Genomic DNA, 14691 nt, shown 5'->3' on the forward strand with positions numbered 1-14691 from the left:
CATATAATAATAAATAGATTAAAAAAAAAAACTAGCCGGGCGTGGTGGCGCACGCCTTTAATCCCAGCACTCGGGAGGCAGAGGCAGGCGGATCTCTGAGTTCGAGGCCAGCCTGGTCTACAGAGTGAGTTCCAGGACAGCCAGGGCTATACAGAGAAACCCTGTCTCGAAAAACCAAAAAGAAAAAAAAACTAAACACTGCTATATGTAAAGTATATCTTAGTAAAGAATAATTTTAAACCACACATGTGATAGAATCTTAATTATTTCCAGCAGCAGAAACAAGATATTGGGTGGCAGGCAAGAACAAAAAACTTTTTTCCATTATATACCTTGCCTAGGAATCTAAAGAATGTTTGTAAAAATCTCTCAAGAGGCTGAGAGATGGCCCAGCAGTTAAGGTTGGTTCTGAGTACTTACATGGCAGTTCACAAAGCGTCTGCAACTCCAATTACAGAGAATCCAGTACCCTCTCCTGACCTCTACACACATGTGGTACACAGCGATACATAGAACACACTCACTCATGTTAAAATAAAGAAATGAAGTGAAAAATCTTTCACACTCACTCATGTGCCAGAGAGAGGAGGTTGGAGGACAATATGCAAGAGTCAGTTCTCTCCCTCCATAATGTGAGCTGCAGAGACTAAAATCTGGTTGTCAGTCTTGGTGGTAAATGTCTTCACTCACTCTTCACTCACTGAACCACCTCACCAACCCCAACTTATTTTACTTTACTTAGTATTGTATGTGTATGGCATGTGTGAATGCAGGTCCATCCATGCCACAGTGTACATGTGAAGGTCAGAGGAAACTTTTTAGGAGTAAGCTTTCTTTCCATCCTGGGTTCCAGGGATCAAACTCAAGTTATCAGACTTGAACAGCAAGCCCTTTTATTTGCTAGGCCATTGCACAGGTGCTACAATAGTGGTTCTCAACCTGTGGGTTGAGACCATAGAGGTCACATATCAGATGTTGACATGATTCATAATATTAGCAATATTACAGTTGTGAAAAGCAACAAAATGATTTTATGGTTGGAGGTCATCACAACATGAGGCACTGTATTAAGGGGTCACATCAAGAAGGTTGAAAACCACTGTTCTCCAACAAAATCTATAAATAACCAAATGGTTCTATTTTATACTATAATCTCTTCCTACTGTTAGTCTATGTAACTGCTTCACGTTAAGATTCTATAATTGGCCAGTAGTGGCTGTGGTGGCAGTGGTGATGGTACACACGTTTAATCCCAGCACTCAGGAGGCAAAGGCAGGTGAATCTTTGTGAGCCCAGCAATGATGAGGCAAAGGCAGTCATACTTAGCTCCACTTTCTCTAGTCGCCTAAATATGTTCCTTTAAATTCAAGACCTCATTCATACTAGTTTACCTTCCTTCCCAGTTCAAGTTCTCTGTAACCAAGCTCCTGTAGGCAATTTTTTCTTGAATATATCCCAGCCTCAGTGTTAAATACATAAAGGGTTTCAGCTCAGTCCTTTACCAAAACTCTCTTCCCCTTCCAATTAGCACACTTCAATTTATTCCTGCAGGCTTAAACTCTATCAACTTCAAATTGCTGTCTCTTACCTACCATTCAAGTGATTAACAGATGCATACTTCCTATAAGGAGCTAACTAGCTAGCTATTTTCCACAGAATTAGCACTGTGCCACAGCCTTATTTCAGATCCTATTTCTGAGTATAGGATAGGATCACTGTTTCCAATCTTCCCATAGCTCTAGGCACATTAACACCCAACACCTCCTCCCTTACACTGTCTTTCATTTCAAAAGCCTAAAAGGATTCAGTACACACAGAAGAAGAAAATGCCAATATTTTAACGATTGGAATCTAACAATTTGTGGACCATACTTTAGAAGCTTATCTTTAGCTCCACTAGCCTCTATTCTGTGCTGGCAAAACTACAACTAGTTTTTACATTGATGTTTCAAACCTGTCCTGTTTCTTAACTATAAAGAAACATACTCATCGGAGAAAACTAGTCAATTATAAAAACAAATAATAATAAAGCAAAAGAGTCATATTATCTCACCGGACAGATATTAATCACCACTAACATTTCTACCCGTGTTCTGCAAGGTGTCTGTCTTCTGTGTATAACCATATTGATTAATTTACCAGACCAGACTTTAAGTACCACAGAACAAGGGAGAGATCCTGTTTCTCTGGAAGATCTCTGTTTCTTCACTTTCTTGCATGTTTTATGAATATATGTTTAAAGGAGTGAAGAAAATGCGACAGGTGAAAAGAATCAACCTTACTCCATCCGTCTCCTTCACTCCTACAACAAACTATGAAAAGCAGTTTAAGAACATTACCAAGAGCCGGGCCGTGGTGGCACACGCCTTTAATCCCTGCACTCGGGAGGCAGAGGCAGGCGAGTTTCTGAGTTCGAGGCCAGCCTGGTCTACAGAGTGAGTTCCAGGACAGCCAGGGCTACACAGAGAAACCCTGTCTCGAAAAACAAACAAACAAACAAAAGGAACATTATCCAGGGCAAAGCATATTGCTTATATACTTAGTAAAAGGACTTGTAAGAGATTGTTTTTCAACCCTTGATAATACTTTGAGAGGTAAAGGAATACCAGAAAGTTTCACCTACAATTACTGACCTTACAAAAATATCTTCTCTACACATTACATAAAACAATAATCTAGACTGGCAAAATAGTTCAGCAGGTCAAAGTGCTTCCCATGCAATCCTGGCTACCTGAGCTTGATCCCAGAAACCCAGGGTTCAACTCCCAAATCCTGACCTCCACATATATGCCATAGTATATAGAAATACATGATGATAGTAAGTCAAACTGTACATGGTGCTTTTAAAAGAACAATTTAATTCATGTACATTTGAGTGAGTAAATATGTGCTGGTCAGGCATAATGACATATGGCTATAATCCCAATACCTAGGAGCCTAAGGTAAGATCAGGCTGTTCAAGTCTAGCCTTGGCTACACATGTTCAAGGCTATCCTAAGTTCCATAAGATGCTATCTCAAAACAAGTTGAGAATTTAATCAGCCTATGAATACTTAGATTTATACACCAAACAGTATAGGGAGTACTGGTGCAAACAGCTACCTGACCTTACTGCAGAGTTTTCAGTCTACACCTAAGCCTGATATCAAACCCTCTAAGTTACAACATCTCCAATAAAAGTGGTCTCAAATCCTTGTGGGATCTAAGATGCATGAAAAAGGACATCCCTCTCCCCTTTTTTGAGAGAGAAATTGTGCAGCCCTGGCTGTCCTGGAACTCGTTCTGCAGACCAGACTAGCCTGAAACTCAGAGAACTCAGGCCTGTCTCTGCCTCCTGAGTACTGGGATTAAAGGTGTGTGCCACCACTGCCCAACAGAAAGAATCTTCTATATCAAACTGCACAAGATTAAAAGAAAAGACATCTGGTATGTGTCCAAGGCACCTTACAAAGCAGCCACCTTCAACATTAAGTTTTTCATTCCTTTTAGTTAACAAAAAGAAAACCACTCAAGCTGCTTAACTATAATCTCTTTTCACAATCTCTAAGATTTTAATTATCTTTCTTTGACAATGACCATACAAAAAAAGAAATAAGTTCCCTACAATGGAGAAGAGGGGGAAACTTTACTTTTTTCTAACTCAAAAAAAAAAAAAAAATGTTTTCTGTGGGCTGGAGAGATGGCTCAGCATTTAAGAGCACTGAGTTCAATTCCCAGCAACCACATGGTGGCTCTCAACCATATGCAATGAGATCAGATGCCCTCGGCTGTGTGGCTGAAGACAGCTACAGTGTACTCATATAAAATAAACAAATAATTAAAAAAAAATAATGTTTCCTAACTTCATAACTTATGGGTGAAGGGACACCAAGTCAAAACACAACTTAAAAGTTATCAACAGGAATGGAGACATGTACTTCTAACCCTAGTATTTAAGAGGTATAAGAGGAGAATCTCAAGTTCAAGGCCAGCTTGGGCTACAGAAGCCAGCCTGAGAAACTTAGTGAGATCCTGTCTCAAAATAAAAAGCACCAAGCAGGCTGGAGCTACACCTCAGTGGTAGAGTGTTCACCTAGATGAATAAAACCTTGGGTTCAATTCCCAGGCCAAAAATAAGGAGGAGGAGGAGCAGTCATCACCACCACACCTCAATGAAGCATTTTTAAAATGGAATAGACCAGGCCCTTCCAAATGGAGAGCTGAAACAACAGGCCATTGTGGTCCTTTGCAAAGGATAGCAAGCTGCAATTCATTTCTTTACTCAGTCTCCAAAACCAAACTCAGAAGAACAAGGATGCTTTACAGGAGAGCTGCTTTCACAAACCATGTTCTACTCTACATAGTCTCAATTGTTCCTAAGAAAAGTAGACTGTTTATACTCTTCCTTACCTTTTTGTCTTTTTCTAATTCAATTAGTCAGCAACCATATCAAGTATTAAGTTGATGATTTAGGTGTACATATCAAAACCCAACTAAACAGAATCATTTGTATAACTGGAGAAATGCCCAATTAGAAGCAGAGGCAGGTGGATCTCTGTGAGTTCCAGTCCAGGATACTCTATATAGCTGTTCTTTTAGCCTAGCCAGTGACATGGTGAAACCCAGTCTCAAAAAAAGAAAAATACAATTTTCCACCTTAGAAATCTTAAGCATTGGCAGCCAGAGCAGAATACAATATACCTCAAGAGATGTCCCACTGGGTGAAAGAAAAATGGATTTGAGCTTCATTTATAACTCTCATCCATGTTCGTTCGGTCTTCCATCTCATAAAACACAAATACATAGTTTGTAAATTAAACACCAAAATATTAAAGATTAGTGCTCAAACCTCTGTACTGATGGTGCAAGCAACCAAAAAGCCTGGACATCAGAGGCCTAAAGTACTGCTTTATCACTTCACTTATCTTTACCCTCCACAAAGCTAAACCATAGAGGTTAAGTCTTGATGCTGAAAAGAGAAAAGAAAAAACTAACCTGCTTTAATGTCAGAATTACAAACTATTAATTGGTAAACTGCTAGTATGAATGCATGGAAATAGGTTCTAACATGTTGATGGAAAATGAAGACATCTATCCTATCAATATGATACCTTCAATATATCCAAATGTTAAAACACCTCTATTTCAAGGGATGGAGGTTCTAAGCATTGTTCAAAAAAGCAAAAACAACAACAACAGAAGAACAACCATATCCTTTGACCTGAAAAGCAAACGTACAAGATTAGGAAAACAGCATAGCTGCAGAAAATGTCCACACAAGTTCATCAGAGCACTATTTAAAAGAAAATTTAAGGCAACGTAAATTAACAAAAAATTATCGTAAACTATGGTTATAGAATATGATCACAGAATAATCTCCATCATGAGAATATAAATTTCCCATGGAAAGCTTTTCTTGTAAGTATTCCAATTGATAACAAATAATAAAAGAGTTAATGATTGTTAAAGTCAAATCGAGTAGACCACCTCTACTTTTATGCATTCTCTAGGAATGATTCAACTGGTTTGACACTGGGTTGGTTGCTTGGGCCTGGGGATGTGTTTTGTTGGCTTTTTCTGACAGAACCTCCTGTAGCCCAAGCAGGCTCTAAATTCACTACAGATAAAGTTAGCCTTAACTGATCCTCTTGCATCCACCTCCCAAGTGCTGAGATTTCACAGGTGCACTGCCACACCCAGTGTATCTTGTAGGATTTTTACAATGAACATGTACTATAACATTCTGAATCAGAAACAAATTCACTTTAAAAGTAAACTATATGAGAAGAGGAGATGTGAGGAGTGGGGGAAGAAAGAAAGATGGAGAGGGTAAAAGAGAGGGTAAAGGTAAATATATCTTCCATCCTATGTGGAATCTAAATTTAACATACATGCTATCATACATATATATGTGTGTGTGTGTGTGTGTGTGTTTGTATGAATGACATGAAGTCAGAAGATGTGGGAAAAGGTCACCATAGGAAGTGGGGAGCAAAGGGCAATGGGCAAATGAATTTACATGCAAAGTACAAGGTTATATAAATGAATTTTTTTTTTTTTTTTTTTTNTGTCCTGGAACTCACTTTGTAGACCAGGCTGGCCTCGAACTCAGAAATCCGCCTGCCTCTGCCTCCTGAGTGCTGGGATTAAAGGCGTGCGCCACCACCCCCAGCATGAAATTATTTTTACACTAAGAAAAAAAGACATTTTTTAAGCTAGCAAGATGGTCCAGCAGCTGAAGAAGCCTACTGCCAAGAATGACAACCTTAGTTGAAACCTTGGGACCAACAAGAAAGATAGAGAGAACTGACTTCAACAAGTGGTCCCCTGACCTCTACATGCCCACCTACACACCCATACCTACACATGAACACACACAATAAAAATATAGCAAAAGCCAGGCAGTGGTGGCGCATACCTTTAATCCCAGCACTTGGGAGGCAGAGGCAGGCGGATCTCTGAGTTGGCGGCCAGCCTGGTCTATAGAGTGAGTTCCAGGACAGCCAGGGCTACACAGAGAAACCCTGTCTTGAGAAAAGAAAAAAAAAACCAAATATTTAAGCCTAAAAAAGTTACAAGGGAGATAGCTAATAGATAAAGTGCTCGCTACACAGTCATGAAAACCTGAGTTCAATCCCCAAATAACACCTAAAACTTTGTGTATTGGTGGTTCGTGATTGTAATCCCAACATTGGAGAAGAGGCCAGCTGCTGGTCAGTTTAAACAAATTCAACTACAGAGCATTGGTCCCAAAGAGAATCTTTGTTTCAAAATACAAAATGAGCAGTCAAAGACTGGCACCAAAGGCTAACTTCTAGCCTCTGCTCAAATGCACATACATACATACATACATATACCTGCACATATGGATGCAGCCCTAGAGGAGGCCTGGAGCTCAGTCTGAGTTTGAGGCTGTGCTCAAACTCAGAAATCCTCAGGCCTCTGCTTCCAGATTTAAGGTGTGTGTCACGCCCAGTACAAACTTAGATAATAATAATAAAGAACTCCCAAATCAACAATTTTGTCATTAGCAATGTACTGACTTATCCTTTTTAATGCTTTTTTTCAGTAACCACACTGACTTCATTACCCTGCAATATGCCACTTGCCATTCAGAAAATACAGTTCTGGGGCTGGAGAAATTGTAGAGGCCCTGGGTTTGGTTCCCAGAAACCATATGGAGGCTTATAATCATCTGTAACTCCAGCTCCAGGGGATCTGACATCTCTCTGACCTCTGCAGGCTCCTGCACATACATGGTATACACACATACATACAAAATTTTAAAAAAATTTAAAAGAAACAAAAACACACTTCTATAACTTTTACACAGAACATGCTAAGCTCTTTGCTCTAACCACCTTCCACCACAGCTCCAAAATAAGAAAGAGATCAAATACAGTGAAGGGTATCCACTTGATCCTCATGGCATTTGAATTGATGGCTTTACTTCAATTCCAGTTCCCAACAAGGACTCACCCTGCAAGACGGGCTCCACTCTACTGCAGCCCCTGCAGCCCCATGACTCTTTCTGTAACAGACACAAGTACTCAAGGGTTTCTCCCCTTCAGCTGCCTTCCCAGTGGCACCAAGAAATTCTGCATTTAACATGTTCCTGGTTGACTTCTGCTCACTAGCCAACTCTGTTTATTGGGAGGTCAAGGATGAGACAGGGTTTCTCTGTGTAGCCCTGGCTGTCCTAGAACTCACTCTGTACACCAGGCTGTCCACGAACTCTGAGATGCACCTGCCTAGGCCTCCTGAGTGTTGGGATTAAAAGCATGAGCCACCACTGCCTGGCTAGACAATTCAACTCTTTCATGAAAAACTTTTTAAAAAAGAATTCTAATGCAATAAGATTCTATCGTTACATTATTTAGCTTGTTTTTCATGTGCCATTCCATTTGCTCTTCCCTCACAACCTGTGAAATAAGAAAACATTGTTCTTCCTTTAATAATGAGGGAATGTTCTATGGCTTGCCAAAAACAAAAGGGCTAAGGAGCAGCACTAGGCAGACTCGAGACTTCCTGAGCTATCCACTATCACACTAAAACAAAAACTTCTTTATTTTTATCAAATAAAACTTTAAAATGTCAACTTTAAAAGGCTTTTAGTTTCTTCATACAGTACAAAAATGAAAATGAAAGCACACTAGTATCAAGATCGCAAAATTAAGATTTAAAAATAGCAATGGCATGTAGTAGTAGTCTTGAATTACTGAGAACTCTAGCTCAATCCAATATGGATGTGACCTCATACTTAATTTTAAATTGGTTTCACTGATTATGAAATTACATAAAATTCACCACCAATGCTCTAAGGAGCTAGCTTAAGAGATAGAGGCACTGACAGCCAAACCTGCAACCTGAGTTTCATCCCCTGTACCCCGACACACGTGATGGAGAGAATCAACTCCTACAAGCTGTCCTCTGACCTACACATGTGCACCATTGCATGCATGCACCTACACTCATACTCAGAAACAGACATGATTTCTAAAACATAAAAACAAATTCCCTATTTAAAATATATAACTGGGTAATCCGTAAGAAACAACTAGACATAAAGTGTGCACAAACTTCTCCCAAACATTCTTAGAATTGTGTCTTCATACCAGATTATGAAGTGCCCTCTGTGAAACTGACTCGATTTCAACATAAAGAGAATTACAACAGCATAAGAGTGCTGTTTCTGCATACTTGCAACATGTACTCAATTTCCTGAGCATTTTTGGGAAATGTATAAAATCCATAAGCTAAAAGCACAACTCAAGAACAGAATACTCTTTCTGGAATCTTAGGACAAATTTATAAGAGTTTTATTTCTTTTTGAGTTTCGTGTGTGTGTGTGTGTGTGTGTGTATGTGTGCATATGTGTCAATGCACACATGTGGAGGTCAGACAACTTAAGAGTTTTGTTCTCTCCTTCCACCACGTGGGTCCAGGGGATCAAACTCAAGTTGTCAGCCCCTGAAGCATGTGTCTTTACCCAGTAAGCCATCTCTTCTGCTTCTGTTTTCATTTTTTAAGATAGGATCTTCCTATAAAGCCCTGGCTAATGTGGTACTTGCTTATGTGGCTGGCCCACAGTCATCTCAAACTCTTGGAAATTTTAGCCTGATTTGTTATTTCTTTTAAATACCCATATTTTTAAAAAAAAATATTTAAAATGTGTAAAAACTTGGCCTCAGTATGAGTTCTAAATTATGTAAATGAGGAAACTTGAGTACAGAGAATATCCCAACAGCCATTAATGCCACAAATGATCCAGATATACCCAGCAGCACAGAATGGCCATCTGTCTATACCACCTATAAAGTCAGTAAGATGTGTCAACACCTAAAGTTTTAAATGCATTAAGACTTAAAAAGAGAACGAAAATCCCTCTTCAATGTAAGACATCAAGTAATTTTTAATAACTAACTAGTGTTTCTCATACCAATACTATTCATTTGTTTTTAAAACAAATCTGAAAAGAAAATCCTGTGAGAACTATGGTAAGTAGTGGGGATATCAGGAAACAAAACAGACAAGGTTTCTGGTCTTAGTGAACAACTGGGTGAGCCTCTCTATGATATGTCAGAATACAACCCTATGCAACTGTTAACACTTTCTTCCACCTCTTCCCAAACTGTAACAATCCTCAACACACCTTTGAAATATGAATCCATCTCTTGGTAACTCAGAATTCCACTCTATCACAGAAAGTAGAAACTAGTGCTGTTACGAGGGTTTTTAACCCGACTTTACCATACCTCACAGCCTGGAGCAAATTTCAAGAACTTGTCACAACCTACAGTACACCTTCCAGGTCCACAACCCTGGTCTCAAATGACTGTAACACACCCTGCTACCCTCCACTTTACTGGAAACCTGAGCCAGGTGGTTTAGAAGTAACTACAATGTTGGCATGTTAGAAAGCGCCTTTAGGACCCTTCTGTGGGCCAGAAGCAGACTTCAGGCCTCACTTCCTTTATTTTCCTCTAGGTCTTTGGTATATCTCTGGATATACGTTCAGCTATACAACATTTAATTTGATAAAATGTGTTCCGATGCCTTGTGAACAAATTCATTATGCTGCTCACAGTTACCTAAAAAGTAAAAATGGTAGGGGTGAAATATGTCTTCATAGGCAATCACTCTAACCTTCTAGAAGTTTCCAAATTTAGTTTAATAACATATTGCATAGCGTTTACCCACAACGGTGTCATTCTGTAAACTCTTCTACTCAGTCAAGCATGGAAAAGAAGTCTTTCACTGGCCATCAACGCATGTAATTTGGTTTCCAAGTAAAAAACACAGAAACATTGCAGAATCTCAAAGAAGGCCTCCTTCACATCCCCACAAACAAGATCATTTTGATAGAGAACCATCTACCATTCAATCGTAACTTCTGACGGCTCACTGTTCACGAGAGGAACGAGGCTGAGCCTCCACTACAAGAACACATGCACCTTTAATACAAAAACAAAAAAAGACCCTAAATGTCAAAAAGCCAAGTGGATGTCAAGATAGTAAGAAGAATAAAAATGTAAACTTCATTCTGACGATGACTGAACATTAATATCTAACAGAAACCTGTGTGTAAAACTCTCAAGTGAGATGATCAGACTCCTGGTGGCCTAACAGAGTGCGCAAACTCTACTTCCAATTTTTGAAATAAGTTTTCTGGCCCCAACAATACCATCTTGGGTCATGAAATGCAATACATCCAGTACAATTTCAACCCAAGAAATAATACTGATCTTTTGCAGCGCTACTTGAACAGTGTTCCCCGAGCTCCTCCAACCACCCCTGGACCTTCGTTCCCCTTCAAGCACTACCAGGTCAGGAGGATGCCCTGCCGCAGTTAGGCTGAGGCCCGCACAGCTCGCCTATGGTTTCCAACAGCACGACCTCCGGCCTCTCGCCACTAAGGACTCCCACGGTCTCGACCAGGGCCTCGGGCCACACGCTCACCTCCCGGAGGCCCGGGAGCGTTTTCCAGGGCGCCCCAGCCGCACCTCCCAACACTCCGAGTGTTACCCACCGCCAGGTTCAGGATGGCCGCCGAGCTCGGCGACCCCGCCTCCCCCGACTCGCCCGACCGGGCCTCGGTGCTCCATTCCGAGAGCTTGCCCCGGGAGGCCGCGGCCAACCCAGCCCTCCGCCCGCCGCCGCCTCCCCGGCCGGTGACAGCCGCCGCACCCGGCCCAGGTCCGCCCCTCCTCCAGCACCTCCTCGCCACCGGAGCCGGAGGGTGGGCTTCTTACCAGGCGGCAGGACATGGCGAGGCCCGCCACCGCACGGCCTCCTCCGCCACCCCAGGAGGCTGCCAGCCAGGGTCGGCGGGGGCCAGCGCCTGGGCCGCTGGAGCGTCTCCGCCGGCTGCTCCGCCGCCGCCGCCGCCGCTGCCGCCGCCGCCTTCTCACAACCACAACAACATGGCGGCAGCGGCCACACAGAGCGCGCTCCCGAGACCGATCGGAGCTGAGAGCGGGGGCGCGCGCGCACGCTCCGGCGCGCTGTCCGCGGTGGGGTGGGGGGCGGAGGGAAGACTGGCCGTCACGGGATGGACGAGGGCGGGGCCTGGCTCGTTGGTCACGCCCCAGGATGTGGGCGGGGCTGCAAGGCACCGGACTGTGGCTGCAGAGAAGCATCAGGAGGAAGAATAGAAAAATGAGAAGTGAATAAATAAACCGTTACGAATTAAGAAAAAGAAAAAGAAGGTTAAGAAAGATTTTCAGGCTTCTTTTCCAACTTAATGGACCAAGACAGCACTTCAGCTTACTCTACTTTCTATTAAAACTAAGAACAGTAGTGATATATCCCCAGCAAGTATAGTCAATATAAAACTAACTAATACCGTGCATGTAAATATAGTGTGCTATAAGTTATGTCCAGAATACAAGTTCAAACTGCCTCAACGCCAGCTCCTAATAAAAAAAATCTCAGTGCTCAAAGAAAAGCAAGGGGGAAAAGAATCCCTACTTTCACTGGCCTCCAGAAGAACCCCATAGTCTAACACTGTAATATCTTATCTTAGATCAGCAGTCCTCGGGGTCTCAAATATCCTGAACCTCAGATATTTACATTATGATTCATGGTAGTAGAAAATTACAGTTATAAATTAGCAAGGAAAATAAGTTGGGAGTCAGCACACATGAGGAACTGTATTAAAGGGTCACAGCATTTAAAAGGTTGAGAGCCACTGTCTTAGGTCCTAACAAATCCTCAGAGATATTTCACAGATCCTCAGATGAATTTTAACATGACCTTGATTTTTTTTCAGAAGACAAGTAAATGAAATTTATTCCTGTATTTGTTAAATTGTTTGCCCCCCCCCCTTATTTGTTTCTTTGTATTCAACATTGTTGCCTCTCTGCCCCCCTGGAGTTTAAGAATAATTAGAAAAAAAGGATGCTGTCTTATTTGTCATTAGGTCTCCAGAACCTAAAATTGCCTGTACAACACAATAGCCAGACAAATCTCCTAATTATGGAAGAGCAAGTGTTTATATTTATCTAGTTGAATCTTCATAAATGGTCAGGCCTATCTTTATTTTACAAACGAAAAAAAAAAAAGTAAAACCCAGAATAAGTTGAATTTAACTAAAACTTCAAACCCAGGCCCAGACAACAACACAACTATCCTATTACTCTCTGGGTTATGCTACCCACCACATCACAGAATCTCAAGGAAGGTCAAGGAAGGTACTACATCCAGATCAGTTAGCAAAGACTTCCCACCACTCTCCAAGGACCTGTCTTCCTCCTCTTCAATGCAGCTGATTGTGTCTCCGTTTTCACCTTCACTAGAAAAGCACAGGCTAAATTTGAAGTACAATGATTGCACCTCTTGGATCAAAAATAATTTTTTTGGTAGTGATAGCAATAAACTCTACACTTTCATTTATAATCCACTGTCCTGGTTTCCCTTTGTGTATATTCTCATGGCCTTTGTGGGTCAGGAAAAAAAAAGAAATAGAGCATCAAATAGATGAACAACAGGACACACAGAGTAGACAGACTGTCAGCAGTGGGGGACCTGAACTGGAGCTAGCACTTCACTGCCAGGACAATCCCTGCTGGATGGCTGGACACTGATAAAGTGGCTCCAGGTAAACAACTCAGCAACAGGAAATTCCCACCTGCTCCACCAATCCCACAGCTCCCACAGTCCACATGGAAAGAAAGAGCACCTGGATCAGCTTGTCGCTTGCTTCTCTGTTTATCAACAATAACAATTTGCTTTTTGATCTGAAGTGAGAAAGGAAATCTTTGACTGAATCCTCGACCAGTATTTAAAATGTTTGAAGAAATTTTACCGTTTCCTTGAATTCATGGTGTGCACCGAATCTTTTAGCCTGCACCAAATCACTTCAACCTTAGATGTAGATGAAACGAGAAGGCCAGAGTTTGAACTCAAGTGATCTGATGTTGAGGCACATCTGTGCACATCATACTACCCTTCCTCTCCACTTCTGGAAGCCTAGAAGGCAGATATTAGGAAATTGTCTCTAAATACAAAAGAGCAAACTCTGCATGGCCTGGAAACTCCCTTTGTAGGGGCTGAGGATACAGTGTGTGTTGAGCGCACACCAGGCCCTATTTTTAACAAGCAGAAAAAAAAAAAAAAAACCCTTTCTGCATTCAAAATAAGATCACAGTGACATTGATAACATTAATGAGAATATAATTACTTCAGCAAAAATGCCTGAAAGTGATCATTTTTTAAAAACAATGTAATGCATATGCCATTATCAAAATTGTTACTTTTATTCTGTATCCAGTGGTAGGAATCTAAAACAAGGCAAGCATAGCACTGTGTGTGCTTGAATTAAAATTTCCAGTAAGTATAAAAATATCTCCCAGGATTTTTCTGACAGCACATGGTACCCCTACTGATGGAAATGGATCCATTTCATTTCCGTTCTAATTCAGTGTAGAGCAATGGCTTTTAAAGCATGGCCCACAGGTTCTTCAGGTAACCTGAAATTCTCAGGGGTCTATTTGGATTCAAAGTCTTTTCATAATAATACCAATTAATAACTTGTCTTCTTATCATGTTGATATTTATACCAATGGCACAAAAGAACCAGTTTCATTGCTGGTGCTTTGTCCCAATCAGGGCAGTGGTACAGTGTGTTCCACTAACCATTGTATCCTTAACAAAGTGGACTGATACTAAACAATATGTCAGTTTCACTTAAGAATGTCCTGTATTGGCCGGGCATGATGGTGCACGCCTTTAATCCCAGAACTCGGGAGGCAGAGGCAGGCAGATTTCTGAGTTTGAGGCCAGCCTGGTCTACAGAGTGAGTTCCAGGACAGTCAGGGATATACAGAGAAACCCTGTCTCAAAAAAAAAAAAAAAAAAAAAAAAACATAAAAGCAAACAAACAAAAAAAGAATGTCCTGTATTGAGAAAAAAGGGAGGCCTAATTTTATTGGCTCTTTGACGGCAAGCCTTTCACTCCTCCAGACAGTGATATGGAAATTCCATATAATGCACATTTTTTAACAGGTTATTGAGCTGAAATTCACAGGTCAATTTGTCATGTTAAAGGAAACTAACCAGTGGTATCTAATACCACCCTAGTGTCCTGTACCCCACTTTCCCACCCCAGTGTCCTGTACCCCACTTTCCCACCCCAGTGTCCTATATCCCCCTCTCCCACCTCAGTGTCCTGTACCCCCTCTCCCACCCCAGTGTCCTGTACCCCCCTCTCCC

General features: G+C 41.4%; 1 protein-coding gene across 4 annotated transcripts in view; it reads right to left on the reverse strand.

Annotated features, from left to right (window-relative positions):
- Positions 1-11444, reverse strand: part of Mtmr3 (myotubularin related protein 3) — a 130994-nt gene extending 119550 nt beyond the window's left edge. For 3 of the 4 annotated variants that reach the window (XM_029484043.1, XM_021176002.2, XM_029484042.1), the window contains exon 1: positions 11232-11417. The gene's annotated coding sequence lies outside the window, so the exon portion shown is untranslated. Of the gene's footprint in view, positions 1-11231 lie in introns of all 4 variants that reach the window. The other variant, XM_021176003.2, reaches the window with a different exon arrangement.
- Between the last annotated feature and the right edge of the window lie 3247 nt (positions 11445-14691).

Source organism: Mus caroli, chromosome 11 (genome assembly GCF_900094665.2).
Source record: "Mus caroli chromosome 11, CAROLI_EIJ_v1.1, whole genome shotgun sequence".
In the NCBI taxonomy this organism is placed as follows: domain Eukaryota; kingdom Metazoa; phylum Chordata; class Mammalia; order Rodentia; family Muridae; genus Mus; species Mus caroli.